Source organism: Euprymna scolopes, chromosome 14, assembly GCF_053919585.1.
Source record: "Euprymna scolopes isolate OS-2025 chromosome 14, ASM5391958v1, whole genome shotgun sequence".
In the NCBI taxonomy this organism is placed as follows: Eukaryota; Metazoa; Mollusca; class Cephalopoda; order Sepiida; family Sepiolidae; genus Euprymna; species Euprymna scolopes.
In genome coordinates, this window is record NC_136495.1 from 83,213,066 (window position 1) to 83,234,692 (window position 21,627).

Consider the following 21,627-nt stretch of genomic DNA (forward strand, 5'->3'; position numbering starts at 1 on the left):
AATTAAAGTCAATATCACAATGTTTTATAAATATTTTAATAGTAAATAATTAAATAAAATTTCATCATTTTTCATGAATGATTTAATACGAAATAATTAAATTCCGTATCATCATATTTTTATGAATAATCTAATACTAAAAAATTAAATTCAATATCACATTGTTATATAAATAATGTAAACCGAAAAAATTTATTCAATATCATACTGTTTTATAAACAATGGTTTACTAAATAATTAAATTCGATACCATCATGGTTTTTTAAATAATATTATACTAAAAAATAAAATTCAATGTCATAATATTTTAATAAATAAATTAATAGCAAATAATTTACTTGAATATCATAAAGTTTTACAAATAATTTAACACGAAATAATCAAATTCAATATCATAATATTTTATAAACAATTTAATACGAAATAATTAAATTAAATATCATAATATTTCATGAATGATTAATTACAAAAAAATAAAATTCAATATCATAATATTTTATAAATAATTTAACACGATATAAGAAAATTCAATATGATAATGTTTTATGAATAATTTAATACGAAATAATTTAATTCAATATCATAACATTTTATTAATAATTTAATGCGGAATAATTAAATGCAATATCATAATGTTTTTAATAATAAGGTATTACTAAATAATAAAATTCAATATCATCACGTTTTTTTAAATGATTTTACACTAAATAATTAAACTCAATATCATAATGTTTTTATAAATTATTAAATCATAATAATTAATTTTTTATAAATTATTAAATTATGAATAATTAAATTCAATATCATCATGTTTTATAAATAATTTAATACGAAATAATAAAATTCAATATCATAATGTTTTATAAATTATTTAATATAAAATAATTAAATTCAATATCACATTTTTTTATAAATAATTTAATATAAAATAATAAAATTCAATATCATAATGTTTTTGAAATAATTTTATACTAAATAATAAAATTCAATATCATAATGTTTTATAAATAATTTAAAACTAAATAATTAAATTCAATAACATGTTTTATAATAATTTAATACGAAATAATCATATTCAATGTAATCATATTTTATGAATTATTTAATACGAAATAATTAAATTCAATAGCATAGGTTTTATAAATAATTTAATACTTAATAATGAAATTCAATATGATAATGTTTTTATGAATAATTTAATACTAAATAATAAAATTCAATATCATCAGGTTTTATAAATAATTTACTACTGAATGGTTAAAATTCACTGGGGGACCATCCGAATATTTACCTTTAAGAAGTCGTTGTTTTTTTTATATCCAACTGTTTACAGCTCCAGTCGGGTCTGCTGCTTTATAAAAAAACATTTAATAGTGTCGCCGACTAGAATTATGTACAATAATAATACGGAAAAAACAAGCTTTAATAGCTACCATGTTTCTTTCCATACAAGACAGTCGTTAACACACAGCGCATGACCCCCCCCCCGACTAAAAAAAAAAAGAAGAAAAACGACAAGCGAACATTTTTTGCTTGCACAGACTTTTATTTATTTATTTTTCCAAGAAAAGGTTTGGGTTAATACCCCCCCTTTTTTTCTTCTTTCATTTTTTTTTCAACACAGAAAGAAAATGTTTTGTTCTTAACAAGGAAGAAAGAGTTGAGGTTAATATTATTATTTTTATATCCAAGGAAGATTACTGTCCGATGATTCCACATAGTGCTTAAAAAACTGCAATATTTTCTTCTTTTTGATTTTCCCACTTTTGTGTAGTGCGTGCACCTCCAGATTCGTTTACATTCTCGAAACGAACACTCATTTTTGGATTGCGGACAGGTAACGCTTGTCGGCAAAACACCATCTTTTCGCAAAAATTGCCTGCTCGTGTCTTCTTTGTGAAATGCCTTTACTGTGTCGAAATATTTGTTGCTACAACTGTAGCAGAAATCCACAGTATTGGTATTCATATTTTTTTGGCACTTGAAGAAAATAAGAAATAATTAAATTGAATATTATAATGTTTTATAAATAATTTAATACGAAATAATTAAATTCAATATCATAATGTTTTATTAATAATTTAATACTAAATAATTAAATTCAGTATCATAATGTTTTATAAATAATGCAATACTAAATATATAAATTCAATATCATAATGTTTTATTAATAATTTAATACGAAATAATTAAATTCAATATTATAAGTTTTATAAATAATTTTATACTAAATATCTAAATTCAATATCCCCACGTTTTATAAATAATTTAATACAAAATAATTAAATTCAGTATCACTATGTTTTTATAAATAGTTTAATACGAAATAATTAAATTCAATATCTTGTTTTATAAATAATTTAATACTAAATTATTAAATTCAATATCATAATGTTTTATAAATAATTTAATATTAATTAATTTAATTCAATACTATAATGTTTTATAAATAATTTAATACGAAAAATGAAATTCAATATCATCATGTTTTATAAATAATTTTATACTAAATAATAAAATTCAATATCATGATATTTTATAAATAATTTGATAAAATTCAATGTCATAATGTTTTATAAATAATTTAATACTAATTAATTAAATTTAATGCTATAATGTTTTACAAAATATTTAATACGAAATAATTAAAGTCAATATCATAATTTTTTTAATAAACAATTTAATACGAAATAATAAAATTCAATATCGTAATGTTTTATAAATAATTTAATACGAAATAATTCAATTCAATATCATAACATTTTTATAATGATTTAATAAGAAATAATTAAATGCAATGAAAAACGTTTTTATAGATAATTTAATACGAAATAATTAAATTCAATATCATTATGTTTTTATAAATGATTTAATGCGAAATAATTAGATGCACTAAAATAACGTTTTTATAAATAACTAGACTACCAGTGACCCGTTGGATCAGTATGTTATATTAGCTATGGAATTCATATATGAGCGTCCCACTTGTGACGTAAAGAAAATAGTTTTTTTTTGACATAACAGAAACATTTCTATGAAAGTATATTAAAATAAAAAATCACGGACGGATCACTCAAACATGAAAGAAACAATCCTCCCTAATCGTTTTAAGTTACCTATTTTCCCGAATAATCGCTCAAAAATCAAAAATTAAACATGATTCTCCTACGAATCGAACGCCGACGAAAGTCATTTAGCGGCATAAACGCACATGAACCTACCGATGAGAAATATAAGAATGAAAAACCCATATTGGAATCCTTCAACCAAGTTATAGAGACTTAAAATCTAAAAAAAAAAAAAAAAATAATAATAATTAATAAAACCTGAACCAAAAAAATAAAACCTAAATAAAATACAAAAAAAACAAAACAATATTCAAACAGATTAGTAAATGTGTCAACAAATTCACCGTTCTCACACAACTATTTTGCATCTAGAAATGTAAACGAAAAATAAAAAGGAAGGAAGGAAGGAAGAAAAATGACGGGTAGAGACTAGTAGTAGTAGTAGTAGTAGTAGTAGTCTTTACTACAATTGTTCATATGTTTGTAAACGGGTTAAAGTTGTTTAATTAGTATAGTTGTAATAAAGAATAGTTGCAAAACACCAACACTCTTCCCATGTTAAATAATAATTTCGAAATAATAACGTTAATATTTCAGTGTGCAAAAGAAGCGATTTGTGTTTATTTGTTTACGTTGTTATTGGTTAATGTTTATGCGCGCATGCGCAACCGGATGTCGTAAACCGGAAAGTGGGTTACATCACTCGTTACAAGGTCATTTGAGTTTTATAATTATATATATTTAATATCTTCTCAGAAGCTGCATTAAATTATTTTATATTTAATCATTTTTAAAAATGCTGTGATATCAAATTAATATACTACTTATTTATTCATGTTAGAAATTTTATGAATATCATATTTTTTTTATTAAATAAGATATACTTACATGTAATATAATAACAATTTTAAAGTATGTAATAAGCAATAATTAAATGTAATTCACAAATTTTCTAAAATGAATAAATAAGCAATAATTAAATTAAATATTATGATGTACCTAAATTTTTTTAAAATCCACTAAGCAACAATTTGATGAGTAATAATTATATGTAATATTTAAATGTATCTAAAAGCGATTCAATAAAAAAATGATTATATATAAGATAATAAAGATTCTTGAAATATTTATTAAACAATAATTAGTTTCTAGTTGGGATGTACTACTTAGCAAAATCCGAAAGCCACTCGAGGATAACGGTTAATGTAGCAATCATTAATGGTGTAAATTGTGTAGAATTTAGTTATTGATGGTGACGGCTCAACTTGCGCATATTAGATTTGGAGGCTACCATATGGTATTTAATCGGGAAGCAAGCCAGCGGTTCCACAGACGAGCACACACGAGAAACTTTTTTTTATGGAATCTGCGTTTAGATTTAGGCACAGATAGAACATGGGAGAAATCGTATACAGACAAACGAGTGGTTTGGGGGAAAGTTTGGCAACGGGCGACCATTGATTGCACTTCAGTCGAGCACTTGTCATGAAAATAACGACAGAGCATCTTCTGTGGGGAATATAAAAGGGCATCATCTAAGTTTCGAAGTTTTGAACTCGGCCAAGGCTGGATAGAGCGCCAGAGCAGATTCTGTCCAGATGTGGGAACAGTACTCAGTTTTAGGGCGTACTTTGCTCTCATACAGATAGAAGACTGCATTGGAAGTACGATACCTACTGTAGTGGTAAAGTAATCGAACCAATTATTCCAGCAATCTTGACAACATATTTGATGTATGTGTTCCATTTCAGATCAGGAGTGAAGGCCAGTCCTAGAAGCTTGTCAAAATATGGAGCTTCCCCCAAACGAGAGCCATTAATTTCAATTGGGGTCAGAGCAATTATGATGAAGGAAAGAAGCTTGGTTTTCGATGCATTAAAATTAACCAGTCACCTTTTTCTCCATTGTACCACGTTCTCAAGATCAGAAAAAAGAGAATCAGAAAAATCCTTGGCCATAGCTGACTTTTGAAGTGTTATCATTGTTTCTGGTGTCGTCTGCATGAATGTCTATGAATGCTCAAAGAATGTGATTTTGGAGATCATTGATAAAAATCAGGAAGAGAGTTGGGCTCAGGGTGGAGCATTGATGCACACCAGCGTTAATAGTATGTGTTTCTGATTTCTGCCCATCAACGACTACTCTTATAAGCCTATCAGAGAGAAAGGATATAATAATTGAAAGGACATTTCCAGTAATTCTATAGTTAGCGATCTTGTGAAGTAGACCTTTATTCTATCAAAAGTTTATGATATGTTAAAAGCTATTGCTCTAGAAAGGAAACCCCTGTCGAGAGATTAACTAATCCTGGCTGATATAACAGTTATTTCATCAGCTGTAGATCTCGCAGAACGGAAACCATATAGCATGTCACTGAGCAGGTTATTCTTGCTTAGGTGTCTTCTCTGTTTATCACAAATTCCAGCAACTCATGATGCACAGGAGACTGATTAATCTGTACTGAGAGGGCGGCGATAACCACTCTCCGAAGTTTTTGAATACAAGTCAGACTGATGAAGTTTTCCAAAGTGTTGGGAAGCATTTCTCCTTATGCAACGTTTAAGCAGATTAGTTCTATTTGAAGCTTTTTTAGCACTATGACTGAAATGCCGCAGGGATAAATAGCTTCACTGGAATCAATGTTTTTGATAACCTTGACAACATCACGTACAGATATTTGTATGTCGAATAATATGTTTTCGGTCACAAGAGGAAATACAAGGGGTGGGTGGCCCTGATAGCAAAGGGTAATAATATTTATGCAATACTATAACATTTCTAAAATGATTAAATAGGTATTTTTAATGTAACCTAAAACATTTTTGTTAATATTAAATGCAATATAATAATCTTCGAAACTAATAAATAAGCAATGTTCAAATTCAATATCATATCGTCTCTTAAATGATAAAAAATTTATTATTGAATAAGCAATGATTAAATATAATATCACAAGGTTCTAAGACCGATTAAATAAAAAAAATAATTAAGCAATGAATAGTTACACCTAATATCATAATATTTCTTTTAATGCTGAATTAAGCAATGTTTATATGTAATGTAATGGCGTTTATTTAACGATATTCATCCATGATTAAATATAATATGCTAACGTGTCTAAAACTGGTTAAATATAATATGCTAACGTATCTAAAACTGGTTAAATAAAGTAAATAAATGTAATAAATAAGTAATAATAAAATGTAATATAAAAACAATTCTAAAAATTATTTAATAAGCAACAATTAAATGTAATATCATAACGTTTATAAAAATTTAATGTAATATCATAACGTTTATAAAAATTTAGTGTAATATCATAACGTTTATAAAAATTTAATGTAATATCATAAGGTTTATTAAAAATTTAATGTAATGTAATATCATAACGTTTATAAAAATTTAATGTAATATCATAACGTTTATAAAAATTTAATGTAATATCATAACGTTTATAAAAATTTAATGTAATATCATAACGTTTATAAAAATTTAATGTAATATCATAACGTTTATAAAAATTTAATGTAATATCATAACGTTTATAAAAATTTAGTGTAATATCATAACGTTTATAAAAATTTAATGTAATATCATAACGTTTATAAAAATTTAATGTAATATCATAACGTTTATAAAAATCTAATGTAATATCATAACGTTTATAAAAATTTAGTGTAATATCATAACGTTTATAAAAATTTAATGTAATATCATAACGTTTATAAAAATTTAATGTAATATCATAACGTTTATAAAAATTTAATGTAATATAATAACGTTTATAAAAATTTAATGTAATATCATAACGTTTATAAAAATTTAATGTAATATCATAACGTTTATAAAAATTTAATGTAATATCATAACGTTTATAAAAATTTAATGAAATATCATAACGTTTATAAAAATTTAATGTAATATCATAACGTTTATAAAAATTTAATGTAATATCATAACGTTTATAAAAATTTAGTGTAATATCATAACGTTTATAAAAATTTAATGTAATATCATAACGTTTATAAAAATTTAATGTAATATCATAACGTTTATAAAAATCTAATGTAATATCATAACGTTTATAAAAATTTAGTGTAATATCATAACGTTTATAAAAATTTAATGTAATATCATAACGTTTATAAAAATTTAATGTAATATCATAACGTTTATAAAAATTTAATGTAATATCATAACGTTTATAAAAATTTAATGTAATATCATAACGTTTATAAAAATTTAATGTAATATCATAACGTTTATAAAAATTTAATGTAATATCATAACGTTTATAAAAATTTAATGTAATATCATAACGTTTATAAAAATTTAATGTAATATCATAACGTTTATAAAAATTTAATGTAATATCATAACGTTTATAAAAATTTAGTGTAATATCATAACGTTTATAAAAATTTAGTGTAATATCATAACGTTTATAAAAATTTAATGTAATATCATAACGTTTATAAAAATCTAATGTAATATCATAACGTTTATAAAAATTTAGTGTAATATCATAACGTTTATAAAAATTTAATGTAATATCATAACGTTTATAAAAATTTAATGTAATATCATAACGTTTATAAAAATTTAATGCAATATCATAACGTTTATAAAAATTTAATGTAATATCATAACGTTTATAAAAATTTAATGTAATATCATAACGTTTATAAAAATTTAATGTAATATCATAACGTTTATAAAAATTTAATGTAATATCATAACGTTTATAAAAATTTAATGTAATATCATAACGTTTATAAAAATTAATGTAATATCATAACGTTTATAAAAATGGTTAAATAAGTCATAAATAATGTAATAAATAAGCAATAATTTAATGTATTCGATATCGTTTGCAAATATTATTAATCAAATGTAACATCATAGAGGCAATAGGCAAATAGACTCGGCTGAAATTCGTGTAAAGGTAGCCGCCAACTAAACATCAGATTTGAGAAGTGAAAGATTTCAAATTTACATGAAAATTGATACACATTTTAATATATACGAATTTTCTTTTAAGACGCATCAAGCTCAAGTTTTGAATTTTCTAGAATCAAAATTATGTAATTTTGATCAAAATAGAAAATATATTCTAAAATGTTTACTGGACATTATATTTTAATTTCAATGCTTGTTAAGGGACATAAAATTACTACAAAATTTTTCTGTTTGGTGAATTTATTTTGTGAGGGAAATCTTCTATCTTATCTATGAACGATCAGATCTCTCTGAAGACTTCCACATTAGTAAATGTACACACCTGATGATCGGTAGATTAATTTGCGTGTTGTGCAATCCAAAATATAAGTGCAAGCATTATGTGTTTATTTAAGCAAAAAAGTAACTTCAGATATACATGTGCTTAAATTTTTTTTTCGAGATTCTAAATGTTTGATGAATATAGTTAAGTATTAATGTTGATAATATTGCGAAACTCAAGCTAAGTGAATAAGAAAAAGCCTGACAAAAATCGAAAGAGAGAACAAAACTGTGTATAAAAACAAGTGATGGGCGGCGCAAAATTCAATCATGGTTGGTTCGAATGCTACAAATACGATTGACAAAATGTGTTAATATATTACTCTGATTTAATATTTTGTTTGCAGCTTCATAAGAAGTAGATCGAAACATTTAGGTACCGTCACAATGAAAACTCAATAATTTCAATCAACAAAATTCAAAAATTCCAAACTATTTTACACATTTTAGTATCATGTCTTTATATTTTTTTCGTTCAATAATGAGGAGTCCACTTTAACAAAAACTATTTCAAATGTAAACAATAATAAATAATAATTATCAGATTGTCCGGACAGTTTGTTTCGATTTTTAGCAATTAATTTCTCAAATATATTATACAAATTCATGTTTCAATAAATTATTGAAGGATACTTACATTTCTGCGTAAAATATTCAAGGAATTTCTTGAATAAGAAAGTTAAAATCATTTAATTTTTTGTTAATTTGGGATCGCTTTCAAAATATGATGTAGTAATACTCATTTTAGGCACTTGATGCTTTTCTATGTTCATAAAAGAAAAAATGTCTTTCAAACAATAATAAAAATTGTGTATGGTATGTCTAAAATGTTTTAGTTGACAGAATTGTATAAAACACCTCGTGATTTTTGCCTTCATGATGAAGAACGCGCGAGCAGACCACCCACTACCGATTACGACGAAATCAATTAAACGAGGAAAAGCTACATTACACAACCCAAACCATTTCTTAATTTTTGAGATAAGGGTTGATTTTTCGTACTATTTGAAGTCTTTAGATTACTGTTGTCATCTTGAGTGTTACGAGATCATTCAATAAGTGAGGTGTTTTTTGGTATAAGAACTGATACAAATTTAAGTTTACTTTTTGAGATTTCTTTGTTTTACTTCTTTTTATCATGAATTTAATTTCTTTTGCAGATTAAAAAAAACCTAAGAATTTTGGTGATTGACAAAGATGGCCGACCAAGAAGCATGCTTCAGGACTGAACAGCAGCCAGTTATCAAGTCTTTGGTTGCTTAAGGGTGCAAACCAGTTGAAATTCGTAGGAGAATGTCAACTATGTATGGTGTCACATGTTTCAGCCGAAAAATGTCTACAAGTGGGCTGAATTGTTTAAAGAAGGATGAAGCAATATTGAGGATAAAAACAACCTTTGAAGATAAATGAGGTCTCTTAGTTTTGGGGATATGCAAAACTAAATCATTTCCTTCGTTGAGAAAGAACTGTGAACAGTGCCAACTACTGTGTATTGCTGAGGCAGGTCAAAAAAGACATAAAAAACAAACGCAGTGGTCATCAGTTAGAAGGAATCATTTTTCATCATGACAATGCAAGGCCCCACACAGCAGCCCATACGGTGTATACCATCAACGAGCTGGGCTTGGAGCAGCTTCCTCATTCCCATTATAGCCCAAACCTTGCCTTATCGTATTTTCACCTGTTCATCATTTGAAAGCGTTAACAAGTGGCACTTCGAAAGTGACGATGAAGTCAAAAGTGTTGTGAGCGATTGACAAAATTTTACGCTGAGGAAATATGAAAGCTTGTACATAGATTAGAAAAGTACATTGAAAAAAAGTAAGCTTCTGTCTGTATTAGAAGTCTTTATACCGAAGAATTCCCTTTATATATTGAATGAATTTCGTATTTTCACAATGTTTAAGACGATGTAACCCCCATACCTTCTTCAGGTGAATTTTGTCGAACTCTAGAGTCTTTCCGTCGAACTCTGGAATATTGGCGCAGTGGATAAAGTACTTGGTAAAAAATTCAATTATAAAAGTTACATTTCTGGTAGTTTAATCCTCAATATAGGTGACACTCAAAATTAATCCTCAATATAGGTGACACTCAAAATTAAAACTGTGAATTACTTAGCACTTCTATTCAGCCATGGCTGACAGAACGAGAGCATACTACTCCAATGGGTTCTGTTTGAAATTCCGTGAAGATTCTCGATTGCAACAGAAATATTCGCGAGTTCAACACAAAGATTTCCGAATTCATGTTTATTTTGCTAGAAAGTCACCGCTTATCAAGGATTTGACGTCACTCGAGGGTTAGGGTTAATGGGTGAACGCCATGATAATCGATAACAGTAAATTGGGCCGACATTGATTAGCTATGAGGGCGACTCAACAAGAGCTTGTTTAAATTGAATTTAAAAATGACGCTGTGATAGCAAGCGGGGAAGAATAACAGCAGTATTATGTTCCACAAACTAATAGCTCTCGCAAAGAAACTTTCTTTATGGAATTTTCGTTTAGTTAAAGTAATTTTCTATTTTTAATTTCCTTTAAAATACGGATGTAGCTATTTAACACTCTGTTCTTAAATAATAACTAGAGTATTTGGTTACCAACATACAGTTATGGAATCTCCATTAAAATAACGATTATAAAGCTGTAAGTTCAGCCATTTATGAGAGTGCGAGTCACACTACTTTAGCCAGTGTTTTTTTTTTTTGAAGAATGAAGAAATACACTTAAAATGCGGGGGTGCAAATGGTTGAAATATTTTGTTGGCAAACAGAAGGCCAAAGTAAGATTCTGGCCATCACACCTCCTCCCCACTCACCTCGCTTAACGAAGAAGGGCGTTGGTTAGGTGAAGTGGATCGTATTTCTGTTGGATGTGAGGTAGGGTTCTTCGACGAGTGAGCAGCGTGATGAAGGACAACACAGCAGTCCCTGTTTAACGGCTCTCCTATTCCTTATCAATGGGGAACCTTCGTTCGTTTCTTCATAGATTATGACCCCACCGTGAGAGGTTAGAACACTGCTGACAAACACAGGACCTTCTTCTATTCCTTGTTTTTCTTTGTCTTATCATTATTCGACATTACTATTACTAATACTTTCTCATTTATTAATATTACTGCTACATTTTTTACTTTCTTTTTCTTCTTTTATTTTTTAATTTTCTTTTTATCTCGTTGTTTTTTATCCTTTTCATTTTGGTTGCTGCTTATAGTCTTTTTCTTCTTTCAAATATTGAGGTTGTGCACCTAAATAGGTGCTTTCTTTTTCGTTTTTATGCTTTCTTTTCTTTTTTTCTGTTATGTATGTCTTTACACTGGCTTTTTCTAACCTTTCTCCAATGGCTAAAATCCATTAATAATATCGTCTTACCCCGCAGAACACGAACACACACACACACACACACACACACACACACACACACACACACACACACACACACACACAAAGATGTCTACATGCTTTCGTTCGAATATTCGTGCAAAGGTTTCGTAAAAAATTGAACAAAATAAACAAAATGTAAAAAATGCGTAGAAACTCGTCATTCAGATACAAAATATGTTCGGAAGGAAATGACATCTCTTCGATTCACTCTAACGATCATCTGTGTATTTCAACGAATTATTTAATTCCCTTAAATTTTCAAATGAAACAAATAAGGAATTTATCGTGAAAATTTATCTTCTAAATGACGTGAATTTATATTTTTTACGTTCGAGCTAAAAGGTGGATTAAACCATATGACCTTCTTTCGTCTTATTCGTCTATTTTTCTTATTTTATTTGTGATTAGAGTTTCTATTGATAGTGGCTTCTTTTGGGATGAGCTAGGAATAGGTTGTCTTATATTGCTATTATTCGTCTTTCAAGTCATATTGTGGATAATTACTGATTTTAACTTTTTCACCATGGGGTATTTTTGTTTTACTCTCTCTCTCTAACGATCATCTGTGTATTTCAACGAATTATTTAATTCCCTTAAATTTTTAAATGAAACAAATAAGGAATTATCTCTCTCTTATGCATAAGCCTGAAGAATCCTAGAGTGGATGAAACGCGGAATATTCAGTGTAGTTTAAGCCTAACGAATCCTAGAGTGGATGAAACGCGGAATATTCAGTGTAGCTTAATCGCCATATATATTTTATAACTTATTAACTAGCTCTACATACGTATTGAGCACTATTGAAGTAAATACTTAAAGTTTATGCATAAATTTATACTTTCGTATATTAATTTATGCGAGTAAATGAAGTAGTTATATATATATATATATATATATATATATATATATATATATATTATATATAAATCCGTAATCCTGTCTGTTTGTTTGTTTGTTCACAATTTGATTAATATATACAAAACTTCCTGCTGAAAACGGTTATCTGTATAAATTTTATTTACTATAAGATTTTCTATATAAATAAATAGCATCACGATCAATATATATACACTATATTGAAGGCAATGTACATAATAGAACTAATCTAATTTGCATATTATATTAAAGAAAATCGTTTTAAATAATTCGCTCAATTAAAATTACTGATTATAGTAATGTAATTGATGTAATTGTTCTATTTAAGAGTATTATTTAAAGTTAATTTATTTAAATTACTTTAATTCAAGTAATTTTGTACTATTTGCTAAACTGGCACATTTTGAGTAATTTTCACTGATATTTCACTTCCGGTTATGAACGGATATAGTTTTTAACCAAATCGAGAGATATGGTGATAAAATGATTTGTTTTAATTATTTATTTTCTATAGATGTAAAAGTTACAAATATTGAGAAAAAATAAATAATTAGGCTAAGGATGATTTTATTTTTCGACGAAATATTTTAAATCGTTAGCCCTCTATTAAAGTCTCGGCTATAAATGTCGATTCATTGTAAGGTGTGAGCACGTTTACCAAAAGGTTAAAATTTATTTCCTACGGACGATTTTAAAATCATTTTTCAACTATTCACTTGACTGTCTGAATTTTATTATCGTTTCCATAATACTTTGAAAAAGAAACAAGGTAAAGTAATGCTTTTTATATCATATATTCCTACGCGTTTTTTTCACTTTTTTTCTTCGATTTTCTTTTGAGAAAGATCTTATGTTTTCCTGTCTGGGTAATTGATTTAGTTGATAGTATATATTTGTGTGGAGGAGTTTCGACGTAATTATGTTTTTTTTTCGGGGGGAGTGGGGTGTCGCTTTATGTCTCAGCGTCACTCAAAGAAAAATAATTGCAGAAGTACAAAAATGCGGGTGTTTTTATCTGTTTAGTACTTCTGCAGTTTACGAACCGTGCTATATTTTAGATATGATTTACAAGTGTAATTCAATTTTTGCCGTATCTTTTTTTTATTAAATGTTTATGTGAAAGTCCTTCTTTTATTAAAAATGGGGTACTTTTTATATACACAACCAAGCATAGTTTATCCGCAAAAATCCTAATTTACATTTTTGGGAGCAACACAAACTGAAAACGGACCTGTACAGTTTTTTTTCTACGTAATGTAGAACTTTCGTTTACATTTTTACCGGTGGTACAAGAAATGTAGTTTACCCAGAAGTTTTGGTTTCGAACCTGTAATTACATAAATATTAAAAGAATGCCAATTAGTATTGTGTAATACAAATATATTCGTAGCAAAGCTCGGGTAAATCGGCTAGTATATATATATATATATATATATATATATATAAACAAATAAATGAAAAAGTCTATATTCCAAATTTCATGATGATGACCATCTTACAATGTGTTAATTTAATTCGGTTGGCATTTACAATTCTTGACAGTAACTGTTTCGTAGCGCAAAATCATTCACTAAGTTATATTGATCAATGAGTCTATTTTGCCTTTAACTCATCAGAAGAAGTAGCAACTATCAATCCACCAAAAGAAAAGAAAATTTAATTGAGCATGAATAAAAATCCGAAAATTGGAAGAGAAGTTGAAATTATATTTAGCTTACATTATGCCATTTTTAACTTAGAAATGAAGCCACTAACATTTTAATATTTGTATTAATAAATTTTATTAATTTTGATATATACTACTAAAATATCCCAATTAATGTTTAATTAATTTATTATTTATAATGAATCTATTTATATTTACTATGATGATATTAATAATTATAATATATCTACTTTATGGTCATATATTTAATAAATCTTACACGAAACTATAACAAAAATATATATCTTGTATTCCCAGTTTTATTAATTGCTCATTTGACCTGATCTATATATAATTTGACCTGATCTATATATAATTTAATGTTTATTGCTATTTTGAATTAAATTTATTATTACGTAAATTGAAATTACCTTTCTTGATCTTATTAAATTTCAATATAAGACTTCTATTAGTTATTTCCCTTTATTGAAACCTAGTATCTAATACACGATTTATTATTATTATTATTATTTTTATTATCCTTATATTTGTGAATAATACTTATATAGTTTTAATGTCATATTAATTTATATTATTTGTTTGTTAATTCAATTTGTACTATAAATTTAATTAACTGATTCATTAAAAATAAATATTAATCTCAAAATAATTTCAATATAACATAATCTATATTTATAAGATTTACTGAACGATAAACAAATAAATTGTAATTGTTTTCGATGAACGATTAATTATTATTTCCATTAGTTATCAAAGATAATTATAAGGTAACTACCCTAATTTGTTGCATTCAAATATATCCTATTTTTTATTATTTTAATTGTATCCTAATTTATTGAAATTAAATCATAAATTAAATTTATTTTTAATTTTATCTGTAAGTATTAAATTAATAATAAAATTACTTGATATCTTTTAAGCTATTCATTTGTGTTAATATTATTTAATTGTGATTATTATCGACAAGTATTTTACTTTAAACAATAATATATTTATTAATTAATCTGTTCAATTTTATATTTTTTTTATTTTTCTACCACTTCCTTATTTTTTATGCTATTTTTCTTTTAAATTTTATTATATTTGAATTTTAATCCATGAACAAAAATTCATTTTTATACTTTAATTTGAATTCTTCAATATTTATAGCTTATTAGCATAATATTAGATTTAATTTAATTAATTACTACTATTTTATTTATACAATTTATCTATATTTTATTATAATTAGAATTAGAATTATTTAGAAAGTAATGCTTTAAAATGAACTTTCCCTGTTATTGTTATATTTTAATATTCTTCAACCAAGTATTAATAATCATTTCCCAAACTGGTTAACATTGTTTAGTAATTTTTTTTATTTAACGTGAATGAATCTCAATTCCACTTTTATTTGAGTTTAAAAGTACACTAACCATAATATATGTTATTTTAATTAATTAAATGAGTATTTAAATAAAAATTTTATAATTCAATTCATATTTTGCTTTTGTTATTTTAAGATTGTTAATATCATTTTTAACACACTATTATATATTCACTTACCTATTATATTTACGTTTTCTATATACGAAATTTTAATTTAAATTCATATTTAACATGTTTAAATACTATACTTAGACAAACAATTAGAACATTAAATATATAAATAAGGATTTATATATTTAAAAGTGAAATATAATTGCGAAAATCATGTTTTCACACACACACACACACACACACACACACACACACACACACACACACACACACACACACACACACATATATATATATATACTTCTGTGGATTTGTTTTTTTTCGTATCGATATTCATACACTGCTGATCAAAAATTTAAGACCACTTAAAAATCTTTAAAACGAAACCTTTTTTTTTTTAATTAAAGATAGATTTTAAACTCTTCCGACTTAAGGTTACTAATACTACCATCTGAAAGGTTATGAAAACAAAAAAGTACATTCCAAAAATCTTATTTAAAAATTTGCATTTTTATTTAATTAGGCTTTTTGCACATGATCAAAATTATGAGACTAAGGGTATAAATTGTTAGATTTATGATAATTCTAATGTTTTTAGTTCAGTTAGAGATTAGCAATCACTATGTAAAGATGTTACCATGCCTAAAGCAAGAAAACTAACCGAAGTTGAGCGCTCTCGAATTCTAGGATTCCATAAGCAAGGTTTGTCACAGCGAGCGATAGCAGCTAAGGTAAATCGCAGTGAAACTGTTATTTGCAACTTTCTAAAGAACATTGAGAATTATTGAAAAGCAAAATTCTTTGGTAGCCCCCCCCCCAAAAAAAAATATCTCTTGCATTGAGTAGGAGAATCAGACAGGTTATTATGAATGATAGAGGACTTTCTTATAGTAAAATTAAAACGGTTACAGATACTGTTTGCAGTCCAATAACCGTCAGACGGCACTTACAACAAAAACGCATGGTCAATAAAAAGCGTAAACAAATCCCTCGATTATTTCCACGTCACAAAGTGGACCGCTTAAGATTTGGTTGTGAATACCAAACCTGGGACGTTGAGAAGTGGAAGAAAGTCCTGTTTTCTGATGAGAAAAAATTCAATTTAGATGATCCTGATAACTTCCAGCGATATTAGCATGACAAAAACATGCACCTTGAATTTTTTTTCCACACGTCATAATGGTGGAGGGTCCGTAATGGTATGGGGTTCCTTTTCTAACGGAGGAACGATAGAGTTCCAGGTGGTACAGGGTCGTCAGACAGCAGCTGGATATGTTAGCATGCTACAAAAAGCATCTTTGATGATGGAGGTCATCGTTTGTGTGGGGATGGATGGTTGTTCCAACAAGATAATCCACACTGCAGGAGGGACATTAAGCTTTCTACAAGAAAATGGAGTCAATCTTTTGGGACAGCCTGTATGCTCACCGGACTTGAATCCAATTGAAAATGTTTGGGGATGGATGACAAGAAAGGTTTATCGAAATGGCAAACAATATTCCACAAAAAATGAACTTCGTGAAGCTATCTTCAGAAACTGGAGCAGGATCCTCCGCACCTTAATGGAAACCCTTATTTCTAGCATGCCCCAAAGAATTTTGGAAGGCATCAAAGGCAGTGGAGATAGAACTCATTATTAAATTTGATTGTTGAATGTTTTTATTCACTTTTCATACACTTTTTGTACAATTTAATATAATTTTTGTCTCTGGTCTTATGATTTTGATCATGTTTTGAGCTACATTCCAAAGATTTATTTTTAAACTTTACATTCTTATTAAATTAGGCAAAAAACCTAATTTAATAAAAATGTAAATTTTAAAAATAAATCTTTGTAATGTAGCTTTTTGTTTCCATAACCTTTTAGATTGTAGTACTGGTAACCTTAAGTCGGAAGAGTTTAACATCTATTCTTTAAAAAAAGGTTTCTTTTAAAGATTTTTAAGGGGTCTTAAATTTTTGATCAGCGGTGTATTATACACCGTTTTTCTATTTATTTAAAAAGAAAATACAAATTTCTTATATATGGGTTATAGAATTGCATTCACTAGCAAAAGATCTATCTAATTTGCATATTCTTTAAAACATTCATTTGAATTAATTCCTCAGTTTTTTTTCGGTTTTCTTATGGATGATCATCCTTAGTTAACTAATACTTGTAATTATAGTAATGCAGATATTCTATATGATTTAGACTTGCGTAATATTTGCGCAAAAGTTTATAGCAAACATAAAACTATTTCTATATGTATATTTATGTATGAGTATATATTTTGTTCCAAAAAATGTTGCCTGCCAAACTCCTCCTAGAGTTTTTGGTCTCCAGACATGAAACTATATATATATATATATATATATATATATATATATATATATATATATATATATATATATATATAAAGATATCTGAACCCATGCGAAACTTTATATTTGGGTTTCGCTAAAGAAAATCTCTACAAAAGTGTGAAAATTACAAAGAAAAGAAATTTGCCAGTGAAGATCGAACGCCGACATTACGAATATGCTTACATAACTTAGTAGCTATTGGTTCATGTTTTAATTTTTAGCCTTGCAGCAAACATATATTTAGAGCTCAGTCATTAATGGCAGAAGCAAAAATAAATCGGAAGCTAAACGTTTTGGTTTCGATTTTCGGTGGTGGTGCACGAGTCATTTTTTAAAAAAATGTTTAAATCATTCTATATATTGGGTAAAACATAATAATAAATACGAAATCTGCATCAATCAAAATATATTTAAGCGTATTTTACGATCGGCTAATTCCGAGCACCCTACTAGTATGTATATATATATATATATATATATATATATATATATATATATATATATACACTTCAATTCACGCAATAGGAATGAAAAGTTTACCAAACAAAAGCATTCTCGTTCATGTTTAACAAAGGCATCAGAATGTAAAAATATGCGGCGATGACCCCATTTCGAAAGGAGAAAATCACCAGCAATTTCGTGGAAGGTGGAAAGAGACGGTGGAGGTGGCGAGGTGAAAGTAGATAAAGCATCAATGAGTTTTTAATCTCATTTAAGCATTCGTTTGGCCATAAGAAAACAAAGCGCCGAGATGATATTATTTTTAGAAATTCGACTTTCCCGTACGTAGCCGACTCGCTCCTCAAGAAACGAGCCGACAACAAGTGGTGGCGCGAGGGAAAGGCATAAAGACAAGAGCTGTGCTAGCGTAGGAAGCCAAAAGGAGAAAAACCGTTAAATTATTGAAAAAACAAACAAACAAGAGAGATGAAATAAAATGGTGATTTGAGTTTGTGCGTTTCTCCTATAACTCTCAAGGTTTTATAACATTGAATTCAGATTCAGAATTATTTGGTGGGGTTTAATTTAGTCATAAAATAAAGTCTGAAGTTGAATGAGAAACTTTTTTTGTTTGACGGTCGTGTATTTGGGGTTGACGCTTTGTTTTATGTTTACAATTAAAAGAAAACATAAAAAACAAAACTAAAATGACTGAATGTTAACGAAAGAACCCGAATGCATTATTGCTGAATAAAATTTCGTACTGAATTAAATTTTCGATGCCGGAAAGATACTCACTGATGCGTTTGCTTGACCGCAGTATGTGTATGTGAGGGGGGATTCGTTTATGATTACAATTAAAATCGGATTACAACCTTCCTATGTAAATTGACCTAAAAATGATAATAGATGTTTCTCACGGAAACGCCAATATCGATGATATAAAAAAGAACTATTTACAACAATAAAATGATTGAATTAGAAAACAATCTGCAAATTAACCTTCGTATGTCTTTTTCATACACATGATTTGGTATATTTGAAAGCTGTTGCTCTTCTAGTTTGCATATGAGATTTGGACACTTTATTCTCATTTTTACTGCAATAAATGGCCCAACACACATGACATGCGTGTGTATATTACATGTTATACATTTAATAGTCAAAGAAACGTATCCTGTTTTTTGTTTTTTTTATTATTATTCGTTAGTAGTTAAAAATAAACAGATTACAAATCATCTATCGCTCAAAGAATGCATTTCTTTTAAGGACTGCGCCCCTTTAGAACATTTAGAATATTTATAACAAATATACGAACGAAACTAGAGATAAGAATCCAAGGTATCATTCGACGAAAATGTATTGTATATAAAAAAAACATTCTGGTCTCGTTTTTATTATCGGGGAAGTTAGTTGATTTGTTTTCCTGCTAAGACCATATACATCCGCACATACATGCATACATTTCGATGTATATATGCATTTTATAACCCGTTCTCATTTCATTCTTCAACTAAGAGTTCAGCTGTCTGGTAGAGGAAATAATTGTTTTCATATAGCATAAAGCATTAATTTATGTACAGAGTATTTTATGTGTGCATTCGCGCTCTCGATTACCTAACTGATAGTGCGAATGTGTATCGAAATATAAGAGCTAATATCTCTTATACAGTTGGTATGAGCGATATAAGATTCCCGATTGATGATTACAGTAACAAGTGATCTATCGATCGGGTTTCAAATCTCCACAAAGAAACAAGATAAGAGAAAACATCTTCCTATGAATCAGTATATGTACATACTGATGATTGTCACTTCATCAGCACAACACTGTAATAGCTAGTTATGAACAGACAGATTGCTCAACAGCTTCTTTTTGATTACATATTAATACGCCTCTGCATTTATTATACAGCAGTTCTCCATAAAACAATTGTCTAGGGCGCCCATCATCTATCATAACCAGGTACCAAGCTTAGCACTTATTTTGCACTTGTATGCCCGAGATCTTGATTTGTGTAAAACAGAATGTTTTATTTATTCATATTTAGTTCTTATTCTTCTTGTCTTCTTCTCTGTGTGCCTTTGAAACACGTGGTCGCACAACAGTTCCACACTTTTTTGACGCAGACCATTACATTAATGTTATATTCTGCAAAATATTCAAGCAATACCAGGATAGACAAGACAGTGCTGCATACTACGGTCCTCCCCTCCACATTCGCGGAGGGTTAGCCAACTTTTTATTACTGCATTTCTGTTCTCAGGCAGTCAAGATTTCTTTCCACTGGACTGTAACCTGGTCGTTACATTTTCACTCGGTGACCCAACACGTTGTGGCTGAGACAGTCACAAAGGAACAAAAAAAAAAAAAGAAAGAAATTCCACTCATCATTTAAGTTGAAATAAAATTTATTTATTCATGGTAATTTTCCAAAATAACGCGTTGCATCTTGTAAAAACAAACAAAAAACCCAAAAAACAAAAACGTACTTTTAATTCACTATGTAGTTCACAAAACTCTGCCGTATCAAACGCGCACTTTAAAAGTCTTAAACGTCACCACGTGGTCACACATCCATCTCACGTCGTCACGCTTTGTCGGTCTTCTCACCACGTAGTTCTTCACCATCGCCACACACGAGATTTTCCATCGCTTGCCACCTCCGTGTGTACGTTAATCTCCGCTAAATAAGAATGTCTATATTAACTTTGGAATATATGCAAAGCAATGCTAATTACCTGGGAAATCACAAAAACATTTTTGGTTCAGGTAGAAACTTAATCGTTTTAGGCCATAAGGTGTCTATCAACGTCCTTTTCATTCTGATATTTTTGGCTTTTTGATTGTATGAGGTGAAATTTGACCGAACACCTTTAACTTATATTAACATGTATCAGTCCCAACTTTCCGTCTCCTTGTCTTTTTTCTGTCATTTTTATTTTTATTTTTTCCTGGCAATCTGGTAAGCTGGTTAACTTGGTGTCGAATCTTGAGACGGTGGGACAGAAATGTTAAATCTAGCGTGCAACAAAAAAGAATATGATAATTCGTATAAATGCTACTTTTTATGAATATTCATAGT

General features: G+C 27.8%; 1 protein-coding gene across 1 annotated transcript in view; it reads right to left on the minus strand.

Moving 5' to 3' along the window:
* Nucleotides 1–21,627, minus strand: part of LOC145293139 (cGMP-dependent protein kinase 1-like) — a 448,649-nt gene that overhangs the window by 334,721 nt on the left and 92,301 nt on the right. The window lies entirely within an intron of this gene.